The following is a 12,027-nucleotide window of genomic DNA, read 5'->3' on the forward strand; positions in this document are numbered from 1 at the left end:
TGAACCTTTGATAATTTATAAATTATTATTTTGTCATATCTTGCCCTGTCAACGTCTCCCTTCACCCACTTTTCTGTTGTCCATCCCCAGGGAGGGGGTTATATGTAGATCATTGTGATCAGCTCCCCCTTTCTCCCCCACCTTACCCTTATCCTCCTGGTATCACCACTCTCACCACTGGTCCTGAGAGGTTTATCTGTCCTGGATTCCCTGTGTTTCCAGTTCCTGTCTGTACCAGTGTATACCCTCTGGTCTAGGCGGATTTGTAAGGTAGAATTGGGGTCATGATAGTGGGAGGGGGGGGGAAGCATTAAAGAACTACAGGGAAATTGTATGTTTCATTGTTGCTATACTGCACCCTAACTGACTCATCTCCTCCCCGGAGGAATTTCCCTTGTATTCCCATTTTATTGAGTGTTTTTTTTTTTTTTTAAATCAAAATGGTGTTGGATATTGTCAAATGCTTCTTTTGCATTGATTGCTGCGATTATGTGGTTATTCTTCGTAGTGCTTATGTGGTGGATTACCTCGATTGGTTTCAAATGTTGAAACATGCTTGCATCCCTGGTATGAATCCCACTTGGTCATTATGAATTCTTCTTCTTTTTTTTTTTTAATGTGTTGTTGCATTCTATTGGCCAGAATGCTGCTGAGATTTTTTTGCAACTATATTCATAAGGGATATGGGTCTTTGTAGGGTCTTGGCTTGGATATCAGGAGGGTTATGCTTGCTTCATAGGCTGCTCCTCTCTATGTCGTGGAATAGTTCATGTAGAATGGTGACAGCTCTTCCCTGAATTCTTGGTAGAATTCACCTGTGAAGTCATCTGTTCCTGGTTGGAAATGTCGTGGTGACTCGGGTCTGTTTCTTCCTTTGTTATGGGTCTGTGCAGGTTCTCGATATCCACCTGTGCTGACTTGGGTTGATGGCGTGTTTACAGGTACTTCTCCATTTCTTCCAGATTATCAAACTAGTTGGAGTAGGCTTTCGTAGTGCTGTGTTATTATTATTTTTATTTCATTTGGATGTTTGCTGTCCCTCTTTTCAACTCTAACCACAGATATTTACATCTTCTTTTTCTTTAACTTTGTTAAGTTTGCGGGAGGTTTGTCGACATTGTTAATCCTTTAAAAAGACCAACTTCTTGTCTGGTTGACATTTTCTATTGTTTTTCTATTTTCCAGTTTGTTTATTTCTGCTCTAATCTGTAGGATTTCTTTTCTTCTGACGGTGGATGGTTTGTGTTGTTTCCCTTGTTCTAGTTGTTGAAGGTGTTGTGCTAAGGTAATGATTTTGGATTTTGCCTCTTTTTCATGTGTGCATTGATTGCTATAAATTGCCCTCAGATAACTTTTTACTGTGTTCCCCAAATCTTGATATAGGTCATCATTTTTGTTTGTTCCAAGGAATTTAAAAATTTCATCCCTTATTGGAGCTATTACCCAGTGGTTTTTAAAGTAGTATGTTGCTCAGTCTCCATGTGTTTTTCTTTGAGGCAGACTAGCAAAAGGAACTCCACTTTTGTTAGCTACTACATGACTTGCCCGTTCCTCCTTCCCATCTCAGAAAGTTGAATGCTAGTTGACCTACCTGTTTTCCCTCCCCTTGTGGGAAAGTCTCTGCTGGTGATTAATTTTAGAATGTGCTCCCATGTCCCCAGGTTCTGGACACCACAATTAGTTTCCACTATTTTTCACTATATCATTTGTTTTGATTATTTTTCAATATAGTTCCTTTTGATATTGTAATCTGAATGGTGTAGTTAATCTTGTCATGATAACCAGGATGTTATAATCAATTTTAGTATTGTTTCTGTTATGATCATCTTGTTATGGTAACCAGGATGTTATCATCAATTTTAATATTGTTTCTGTTATGATAAGGAAGGTACCTTATAATGCATGCTTGCTCTTCTTGAAGTTACAATTAATCCATTAATTTTGCTTTCTGCTTCTGCCCATGCTTGCTTGAATCCTAGACAGGTGATAAATGAATTTTTGCCTTTAAAGGTGGACCAAAATGTGTACTCTGGACTGCAATCAAAGAATCGCTGCTTTTAGATTCTAGCAGCCTGATGATAACTGAATAAAGACTATTCTAAATTATCAAAATATTATAGTGGCTGTCATTTACTTGAACTCTTAAAATCTTTATGTTCTTGTTCTATTATTGATTTCCACTTTTATAGCATTGTGATCTGAGAAAATGGCTGGCAGGATCTCAGTGTTTCTTTAATTTGTTGAGGTTTGCTGTGTGACCTAACACATGCTCTGTTCTTGAGTACGTACTGTAGATCCCAGAGAAGCATGTATACTGTGCTGTTTTTAGTGGAGTGTTCGTTACATGTCTAGGAGGTTGGCTGGTTGATTGTGCTGTTTAGCTCTTCAGTTTCTTCATTCAGTTTCTTTGCTGATGATCTGTCTTTCCTTGAAAGTGGTGCAATGACGTCTCCTACTATTATTGTCAAACAATTTAGAACATTGTTCTTTTTCTTTAATGGTTAAAGTACTTTTAAAATGAATTGGTAATCACACCCTCCTGCATTCATGGTTTGCTCCCCCAAACTCCTCACCCACTCTATCTCCAAACCCCCACCCCTACCTGCACCAGTATCAAGTTCAATCCAGTATAATCATGATTAAAATGATCTCTATCTGATGCTAAAACTGTTCGAGACTCAAAGCTGACTAGACACTCTACAGATCAATGTTGGGCTCCCACTGTCCTCCATAGCCTTCTACACATTGGTGGTTTGAAATCTAGGCTCCGGTACTTTTCCCTTTGTCATATTTGAATTTTGTTATTGTCCACTTTGGATCACACAAGCTGGTGTGCTTCTTTCATGTAGACTTAGTTGACTCCTTGTTTAGATGGCTGCTTGGTTGAATACAAGCCTTTAAGACCCTGGGTACTATTCTGATTGCTAGCCGGGCACCATCTACTTTCTTCACTACACTTTGATTTAGCACCTTATCTTCCATGATCATTTCATGAAGGTGAGTACGGAGCAGGGCCATGTTATCAGAACTAACTGTTCTTGAATTGGGGCTAGAGTTCAGTGGGAGCCCAGCATCCATCTGCTTGTCCCTGGGACATGCATGCACTCAGGTTTACTTTGGTGGTTGTATTATGACAGAATCAAAACCCTATAAGACCAACTACCCCCACAACAGCAACAAACCAACTAGCAGACAACAACAACACACACAAAGAAAAACAAACAAACTAAAGGCAGGGAAACAAAACCCTATAGAAACAGAAAAGTGAAACATTGTCAAGGTGATTACACTGGACACACCATCAAGATTCCAATGACCCAGCACTCTGGACACTGTCGGTGTGAGGAGTCTGTGCAGGTACATCTCCACCATGAGCCCCAACCCTTCAGTTGTTGCTCCACTGAGCTCTGTTTACCCTAAGCATGGGGATTGGTGATGGGGAAAACTTCCTGGATCAAGTCTTCCAAGTTCATATCCCTGCCCAACAGATCAAAACTTGTCATGTCACTGAGGGGGCATCAAGGTACTAAATGTAGGGTGATTCTGCATCCTTTTCCGTTGGACACCCACCAAGCTGGGAGTTCCACCCAAGGTCCAATGACTGCTACTTCCACAGGTCTGAGGCAGACATTCTCTGCTTCCTCTCTCATCCAAGTACTCTAGTCCTCAGTCCAAGGGTGCAGGCACCTTTGAGGCAGGGCACAGTCCATTCTGCTAGGCTTCTATGCTAAGTTCTTCTGGTGTAGCCCCTGGGTTATGCCATGCTGCTCACAACTGTCAAGGTAGTTATACCTGTGAGAATTTTATTGCTGTAGTTTGAGATTCTTTCATTGGATGCGTACATGTTTATCAAGGCTATACGTTCAGGGTGCAGGCCAGGAGGTCGAGAAATAGGGACAGCCAATCTCCTCTGAGGCTGTCCCAAGGCTCAACTGCTAAGACTATTAATTAGCCCAGCTTCTCTACTTAGTGGGGTCACAGCCCCCAACCTACTCAAGATATCGGCGACCTCGGAGGTGCTGCTCATTAGTCCAAAACTTTTTGAGGGGAAAACAAAAGAAGTCTCTGAGCTGGTGAAGAATCCAGGGACATTCCCCTGCAGTGCAGGGACCAGATCACAGCAGGGAATGCAGCTAGAAAGGACCACGTGGAAGGCAAAGCTGTGCTTTCCAATAAAATTATCAGTTGTATTTTTCAGTTGTTATAGGAAGCAGGCATCAAAACTGCTTCCACCAAAACATGGGGGAGGAGCTTTCATTGCTCCCCAGAGTGGAATGATTCCCATTGAGTGTATGTGTAGAAGAACAACCACTTGTTCCTTTTTCAAAAGGAACCCTGGCATCAAGGAAGACTGCAAGTCTTACCCACCCAAAGTGGAGATGTTTTTCAATAATGACCCACCGTGGTCTGAGGAACCACGAATTGCTGCCAAAGTTTGCTTTGCTGGGCTTGAGCTAGGTCAAACTGAAATGGATATCGTGATTCAGGTCCCACAGGCCATTTTGGAAATGCTGGAGAAATCTGGTTGTTCCAGGACCGTGCTTCGGTTGACATGGAGATTGAATTTGCTGTCGATGTAACCACCAAAGGGTGTTCTTGCTGATGTTCTTGATAATGATTCCTGGAGACTCTGGCCATCAGGGGATGAAAGCCAACAGCAGGACAGAAGTCACATCATAACCTCGAAAGAGGTAACTCCTGAAGGTCAAGACAAATTTTGAGTGGGCTGCAGAAAGAGTAGGGCTGCTTCTGAAATCACAAAATCAGTGCAAGGTTGTAGAACTGATGGAGTATTGATGGGCTCAACCTCTGCCCTCCGTCACTGTGAGACAATGAGAAGGCTCAGGAGAATGTTGACATCCCACGTGAACTTTAAGCAACAGCTGCCCATAAGAGCCCAGATGAAACTCTGAGGATTGAAGCTGAGTAGGAAGGGAATGGCGCCCATACTGTCTTTGTGGTACTAGCAGGCGGGAGCCGTGGCTTAGCAATGGTTTAGGACCAGTGCTGTCCCGTAACACTGCATATCCAGATGGAAAAGAGAGAGCGCAGAAAGAGATAATGTGTGGATGCTCAGCGAGAAGGAGGGGCAAAAGAAACCTTGGGTGTGGTTTGGGTGTAGACGCTGAAGTTCTGTTGCTAGGACAGCGTAAAGGTGTGTGCGCCCTCAAAGTGGGGTGTGGGTGGGGTGTCCGGGAAGGAAAGTCCTGGTTTGGGTGGCTGTGCTAGAATCTACAGGTCTGTCTGTTTTGGCCTGGGGGTGGGGTGGGGTGGGTGGACATGTGAATTCTCAGAAGGGTGGGGCTGTACTGGAAGACAACACTAGAGTAATAAGAAGGAGAGAACAAGAAAAAATAATAACAGTAATATAATAAAATACAGTACAAAAACAAAGAAACTAAAATAAGTAAAAAGTAGAATTGCCTTGTGGGTGGAGATTTCTGCTCCTTTGGTAGTGTTATCATGTGTGTATGTTTGCTGCGTGGGCGAGGTGGGCATCTTGGGGGTGGGGAGGGCACAGGAGAACAAAGCAGGGAAGGAGGACGAAGGGAAAACAAAACGGAGCGGAGTGAAGCTTGGGTATGATTGTGTCTGTACCAAGCTGCCACACACCATTTGTCTGTGAGTCTGTCCTACTGTGGTTGTTGCTGTGATGCTGGAAGCTGTGTCAGCAGTATATCAAATGGCAGCAGGGTCACCCAAGGTGAGCAGGTTTCAGCAGAGCTTCCAGCCTTAGAAGAGACTACGAAGAAGGACTAGGCTGTCCCTCAGAGGAATTAGCCGCTGGAACCCTGATGGACAGAAGGAAAACACTGTCAGATGCTGAAAGCCTCATGACAAGAATGAGAACATGGTCAGACAGCGTGCCAGAAGATGGTCCCTTCCGGTCGGAAGGTACTCGACCTACGACCGGGGAAGAGCAGCCTTCTGCAAGTCGAGTTGACCATATGGTGCAGATGGAGTCAAGCCTCTGGGACCTTCACCTGTGGATGGGGCCCAACTCAAAGGGTGAAGAAAGAGCTGCAGACGTCGTCGATGAGTAATTGGAACCTGGAATGTACCAAGTATGAATCTAGGAAAGCTGACAGTTGTAGAAAATGAAATGGATTGATAAAATCACCACTCTAGCTATTGGTGAGCTGAAATGATCTGGCATGTGCTATTTGGCTCAGAAAGCCATAGGACGTGCTGTGTTGAGAATGAAACCATCCAGATGAATGGCCTCAGCCACCACCCAAAAGGCCATGTCAGGATCTCTCTTGAAGGACAGCGCTGTCTGTGATAGGATTATCTCTGTCCTCATTCAAGGAAATCCAGTCAATGCAACTGTTGTTCAATTTTATGCGCCAAACACAAAAGCTGGTGATGAAGAAATTAAGGAAGTCTAGCAAGACCTTCAGTCTGAAAGTGACCAGACATGAAGTCAAGAAGCACTGATAAGTATTGGGGATTGGGATGCAAAAGTAGGAAACAAAGAGGAAGGGACAGTGGGAAGAAGGAGCAGCTGTTGGAAAATATGGTCCTGATGTGAGACCTCAGGGTATCACCACTCTCATTACTGGTTCTGAGGGATTTGTCTGTCCTGGATGCCGTGTGTTGAGCGCTCTTATCTATACCAGTGTATATACTCCAGTCTAGCTGGATATATGAGGTATGACTTGGGTCATGATAGTGGGGGAGGAACCATCAAAGAATTAGATGAGTATTATTTGTTTCCTCAGTGCTATTATCATCCACCCTGGGTGAATCGTTCCTTGTGACCCTTCTGTGAGGGAATGTCCAATTGTCTACAGATGGGCTTTGGGTCTCCACTCTGACCCCTCTCCTTCACATCGATGTAATTGTTTGGTTTTGATCTGATGCCTGATCCTGTTGATACCTCGTGATCACACAGGCTGGTGTGCTTCTTCCATGTGGGCTTTGTTGCTTCCCTGCTAGATGGCCGCTTATTTAGCTTCAAACCTTTAAGACCCCAGACGCTACATCTTGTAATAGCTGGGCACCATCAGCTTTCTTCACCATATTTGTTTATGCACTCATTTTGTCTCCAGTGATCATGTTGAAAGGTGAGTCTCACACAATGCCAGGTTATTAAAACAGTGTTCTTGTATTGAGGGAAGACTTGAGTAGAGACCCAAAGTCCATCTGTTACCTTAATACTTTAACACATAAATATATGTACCTAGATCAATACCCCTCTCCTCAATTATTAGTATATTTACATATCTACATGCCTATATTTATACCTCTTTATATAGATTTTCCCTCTTAATTCTTTCCTCTATTTCCGTTTACTTTCCTCCTACCCCACTATCACGTTCGCCCTTCACTTGGCTCTCAGAAATTCCTCTTGGCTACACTGCAATTGATCAAACCCCACCAGGCATTCTAACCCTCCTCTCCATAGATTTTAGATCCCTCTGTCTCCGTGGACCCTCTCGGGTCATTGCTGAGGAAGTTTTCCTGTGCTCGTCATCTGGCGGCGGATTCGCATGTCTCCCCTGGGACAGAACTCTTGAAGGAGTTCAGCAATAGCACGGACTCCTTGGTGTCTCTCACACAGCAAGCCCAGCAGTGACTGTGGTTGTTAGAAGGGCTGAGGTGCGGCTCTAGGCTGTGCTTTAGAAGCGAGGATGTGCTTTGGGCATGTGATCAAGAGGGACCAGTCCTCGGAGAAGGACATCGTATTTGGTCAAGGATCAGTGAAAACGTGATGGATTGATGTGTTCAAATGTAGCAATAACTGTGAGGGCGGTGCAGGGTTTTGCTCTGTTGTCCCTCGGCTCGTGGCGAATCCAAACCAGCATGAGAGCACTTAAGGACAACAACAAGAACAGGAAGTTGTAATAGAGTCACACTCCTGCCAATTCCACCTCCAATGGTTTCCCGTCCACACCCCTGCCAACACTGAACTTTCATAACCACCTTGCCTCCTCCCGGTCATCACCACTGACAGTGGTCTGATCCCACTGGCAGTGCAGGATGAGAACGTGGAAGGCAAACATGGAAAGGAGGGGGAGGAGTCAACCTCTCAGGCAGTTTAGGAGGGGAGGCAGAGTTCAAGGACGATGTTCAGATCGATTCTTGGGACGAGGCTGAGGGACATCAAGTACGAGGTGGGATATTGCTTTGGGGTTGAAGTGACTAAAGAGTTGAGGTCAATACTGCACCGAGTGGGCTCTCCAAGAAATACTTGTGGAATGAACGCTTGAATGCACAGACGAATCACATGCCAAGAGCTTGCAGGGTAAAATGCCTGGTGTGTAGCAGCGTCGTAATCAGGGATTTTAGGGGGATTAAAGAGGAGCCTTAAGAGGACTTGGCAGTTGGTTGTCTGTGGGGACTGACGGAACTGGAGGAGGGCAGAATGACCCCAGGTTTGTGGCTCAGGCCGTTATCGGGAGCACTGGACGAGGAGCACACTGGAGTAGAAATGATGAGACAAAGTCTGAATATTTTGAGTTTAAGGTGCTTCTAGGGCAGATAGGAGAAGCTTCTGGGGAATGGCAGAAGCCAAAAGACATGGGTGGGAATGAATTGGAGGTCAGACAGACTCTCCGAGCAGAGCGGGTTTCCATGACAGGAGCATAGAATGTCTTTCGATGGTAATGGAAGGAATTGGTGAAGAAGACAAGGACGAAGAGAAAAGGCTAAGAGACAATGTTCTGTGCTCAGTGAGGAGGGAGGAGTGGGATCCGCATCACAGTCAGAGGAGAGAGGTCTGTCTCTCGCTGGGGAAGGAAGAAAAGGAAGATGTGAGCAATGTTGAAATTTGTTAGCAGAATGCCAGGAAGTTGAGGGAATCCCCATCTTTGGGTCTTCTACTTTCTCTGTGAACAAGGAGAGGGTAACTCAGGGTGAGGCCAGATGAAGTGGGACTTTGAAGGGACTGGAGAGGGTTTGAAAGAGCTGCAGTGGAGAACAAGGAGAGGGCGTGTTTGAGATCAGCGTCCAGGGGTCAATAAAGCATCCAAGAATAACTTTAACAAAGAGATGAAATACATGTGTCTGAAACCTACCAATGATTGCTGAATGAAATTAAAGGAGATCCAAATAAATGGAACGATATATTGTGTTCATGAATGGAGAGATTTAATTTCGCTATGTTAATACTACCCAAAGCCACCTGCAGATTCAACACAATCCCTATCAAAATTCCTTCCCCAAACTCCCAACCCAGAGAAAGGAAAAATCTGATCTTCAACTTCATATGAAATTTCTGGGGTCCTAAATAACCAGAGCACTTTTGAAATAGAACAAAATAGAAGGACTCACATTTCCTGATTCCAGGGCGAGAGTAATCAAAACAATGTGGTGTTGGTAGATGGACAGCCATATCGACCAAAAGAATAGGAAAATCCACTTATAAACTCCATACGACTGTGACCAGTTGATTTTCTGTAAGGATGCTAGTCTAAAGCAGCGGTTCTCAACCTGTGGGTCGCAGCCACTTTGGGGGTTGAGCAACTTTCACAGGGGTTGCCCGACCCATAACAGTAGCAAAATGACAGTGATGAAGTAGCAACAAAAATAATATTATGGTTGGGGGGCGGGTCACCACCACATGAGGAACTGTATGAAAGGGTCGCAGCATTAGGAAGGTTGAGAACCACTGGTCTAAAGAATCACTTGACCTTAATAATGTGCTCTTTGTCCTTGGTTCCTGAGAGATAACTATAAACCCTTGATTTTACCTTTAGACCACGGGCGGGGGTTGGACAAGTAGAAGAGGGCTAACCAGACCACCGTGTGGTCTGACGTCAGTTGACTTAGGGGAGTGGGATCCCTCTTGCACTTCTTCCTGTGTGTCTCTTCATCTGGATGCTTTTATTCTACAATCAACTGCCCTCATCGGTACAGTGCCTTCTGCAAGTTCGGTGAGTCAGTCCAGTGACAAGCTTACAGGAGTAATGGGCTCTAGCAGGTCAGAAGGAGGGGTGGTGTGGACTCCCCCAAATTGCAGCTGGTGTCTGCTTATTTGACAGACTGAAGGTCAATATTCTCTCAACTTGCGATCTGACTTAGCATCGAGGAGCTGGGGTCCGTGAAGTGCTGGTCAGCTGATGGCAGAACTGAACGAAGAAGCACAAATCGGGATTTGCTGCCTCATCACCGTGGAGGACAGAGTAATGGAACGCTGAGATGTCCTGCCTAGCTCAGGTGCCAAGTGCAGTTAATGGGTGGTGGGGATGAAAGTCTCTTCAGCAAATGGTGCTTCCACACACAGAATAATAAAGTGGGGCCTCTATCGTGTTAAACCGGGCAATTGTGTTAGATCGAGTTGACTGGAGAAACAAAGCCAGTGATACTCACATATGCGTAAGGGAGAACTTTATGTCAAGAAGTAATACTATATCACAAAAGCGACCCAGCCCAGTCCAACTCCAGTCCATAAGTCCACTACTAGTCCACAAGTCCCTCTACAGACTCATGCGGCCACATGCAATGACGCAGAATGGGGGGAGATCACAGACCAGAGCGTGTAAGTCCCAGGGGTCCATAGTCAGTGGAAGCATGCCAGGGCTCGGGCAGCTCTCTGGGTGAAGGCAGAGAGAGAGAGAGGGGTTCCTAGGGCCCTCCTAATAAGAAGGCCACCCCCACAAGGATTCCCCATCAGGCCGGGACCTGATTGGCAGGTTGGATACCACCCCTACACTTTTACACATCTTCAAGCTGATATGAAATTGTGTAATGACTACAGCAGTCATAGCATTTACCATGGCAGGATGACAAATCCAAGAGTGACGTCAAATTTACCATCAAAAGATCTATCCTGAAGTATAATGCTGTCTGTGATAGGACAGTATCTTGCCCCATTCAAAGCAGTCCAGTTAATACTACCATTATTCACATTTGTACACCAACGACAGCCGCTAAGTGATGAAGAAATTTACCAGCTTCTTCAGTCTGAAATTGAAACGTGAAATCAACACGCAGTGATAATCGTTGGTGACTGGAAAGCCGAGGTGAGCGACACAGAGGAAGGACCAGTAGTTGGAATTGACGGCATTGGTAATGCAAACGAAGCCGAAGATCACATCGTGGGCGAGTGAAATTTCTTAATTGGGCTCTTCAACCTAAGCACGTGAAAGTTGGGCATTGAAGGGGGAAGACGGAAGAAGAATCAAAGCGTTGATATGATGGTGCTGGTGAAATAGATTGAAAGGACCACGGACCACCAAAAGAGCAAACAAATCTGTCTTGGAAGAAGTACAACCCGCATGCTCCTTAGAGGCAGGGATGGAGAGACTTCGTCTCATGTCCTTTGGACACGTAGTCAGGGGAGACCAGTCCCTGGAGAAGCGCATCCTGCTTGGTAAAGGAGAGGGGCAGCGACAGAGAGGAAGGCCCTCCTCAGCATGGATTGACAACACAGTGGCTTCAACAATGGGCTGACGCACAAGGAACATTTGTGACAATGGTGCAGGGCTGGGCAGGGTTTTGCTCTTTTGTGCATAGGGTTCCCGTGGGTCACAACCAACTCGATGACACCTGACAACAACAAACACAAATCTCTTAACTCCTACCGCACGGTTGGGTGGGGCTATGCAAATAGGGTGCATATAAAACTAATAGAGGGGATTAGTCAGTTTTCTTTACTACCGCCCTAGCTATAAGGATGAGCTATTCTTTGAAGCAGAAAACCCGAGCACCTGGGAAGAGCATGTTCAAGATCTCTGTCAGAAGTGGCAGAGGCCACGAGACCCATGCATTTACAGACTGTGGCACACAGAGCCAGAGGAGGAGCTTTTCCTTACCTGGAGCGAGACTATGAGACTGTGGGACAGAGTGACAGGTGGGCTGCTTTCCTGGCCTGTATAGTCAAAGGGTGAGTAGTTGAGTGCCTAGTATTTGTGCCACCAGAGACTCATGCACATCTACAGATCATCATCCTAGACCAACCTCACTGCCACTGAGTTATCTCTGACGCATGGTGTCCCTGTGGGGCGGGGTAGAAACGCCCCTGTGGATTTCTGAGGCTGTGTATCTTTGTGGAAGTAGAAAGCTGCATCTTTCTCCCATAGA

At 45.4% G+C, this 12,027-nt stretch overlaps 1 pseudogene; it reads left to right on the forward strand.

The window, feature by feature from the left end:
• Positions 1-2,991: 2,991 nt before the first annotated feature.
• LOC101647348 lies at positions 2,992-5,944 on the forward strand (annotated as a pseudogene).
• Positions 5,945-12,027: the final 6,083 nt, after the last annotated feature.

This window comes from Echinops telfairi, unplaced genomic scaffold, assembly GCF_000313985.2.
Source record: "Echinops telfairi isolate 266 unplaced genomic scaffold, ASM31398v2 ScPeMD7_12;HRSCAF=54, whole genome shotgun sequence".
Taxonomy (NCBI): Eukaryota; Metazoa; Chordata; class Mammalia; order Afrosoricida; family Tenrecidae; genus Echinops; species Echinops telfairi.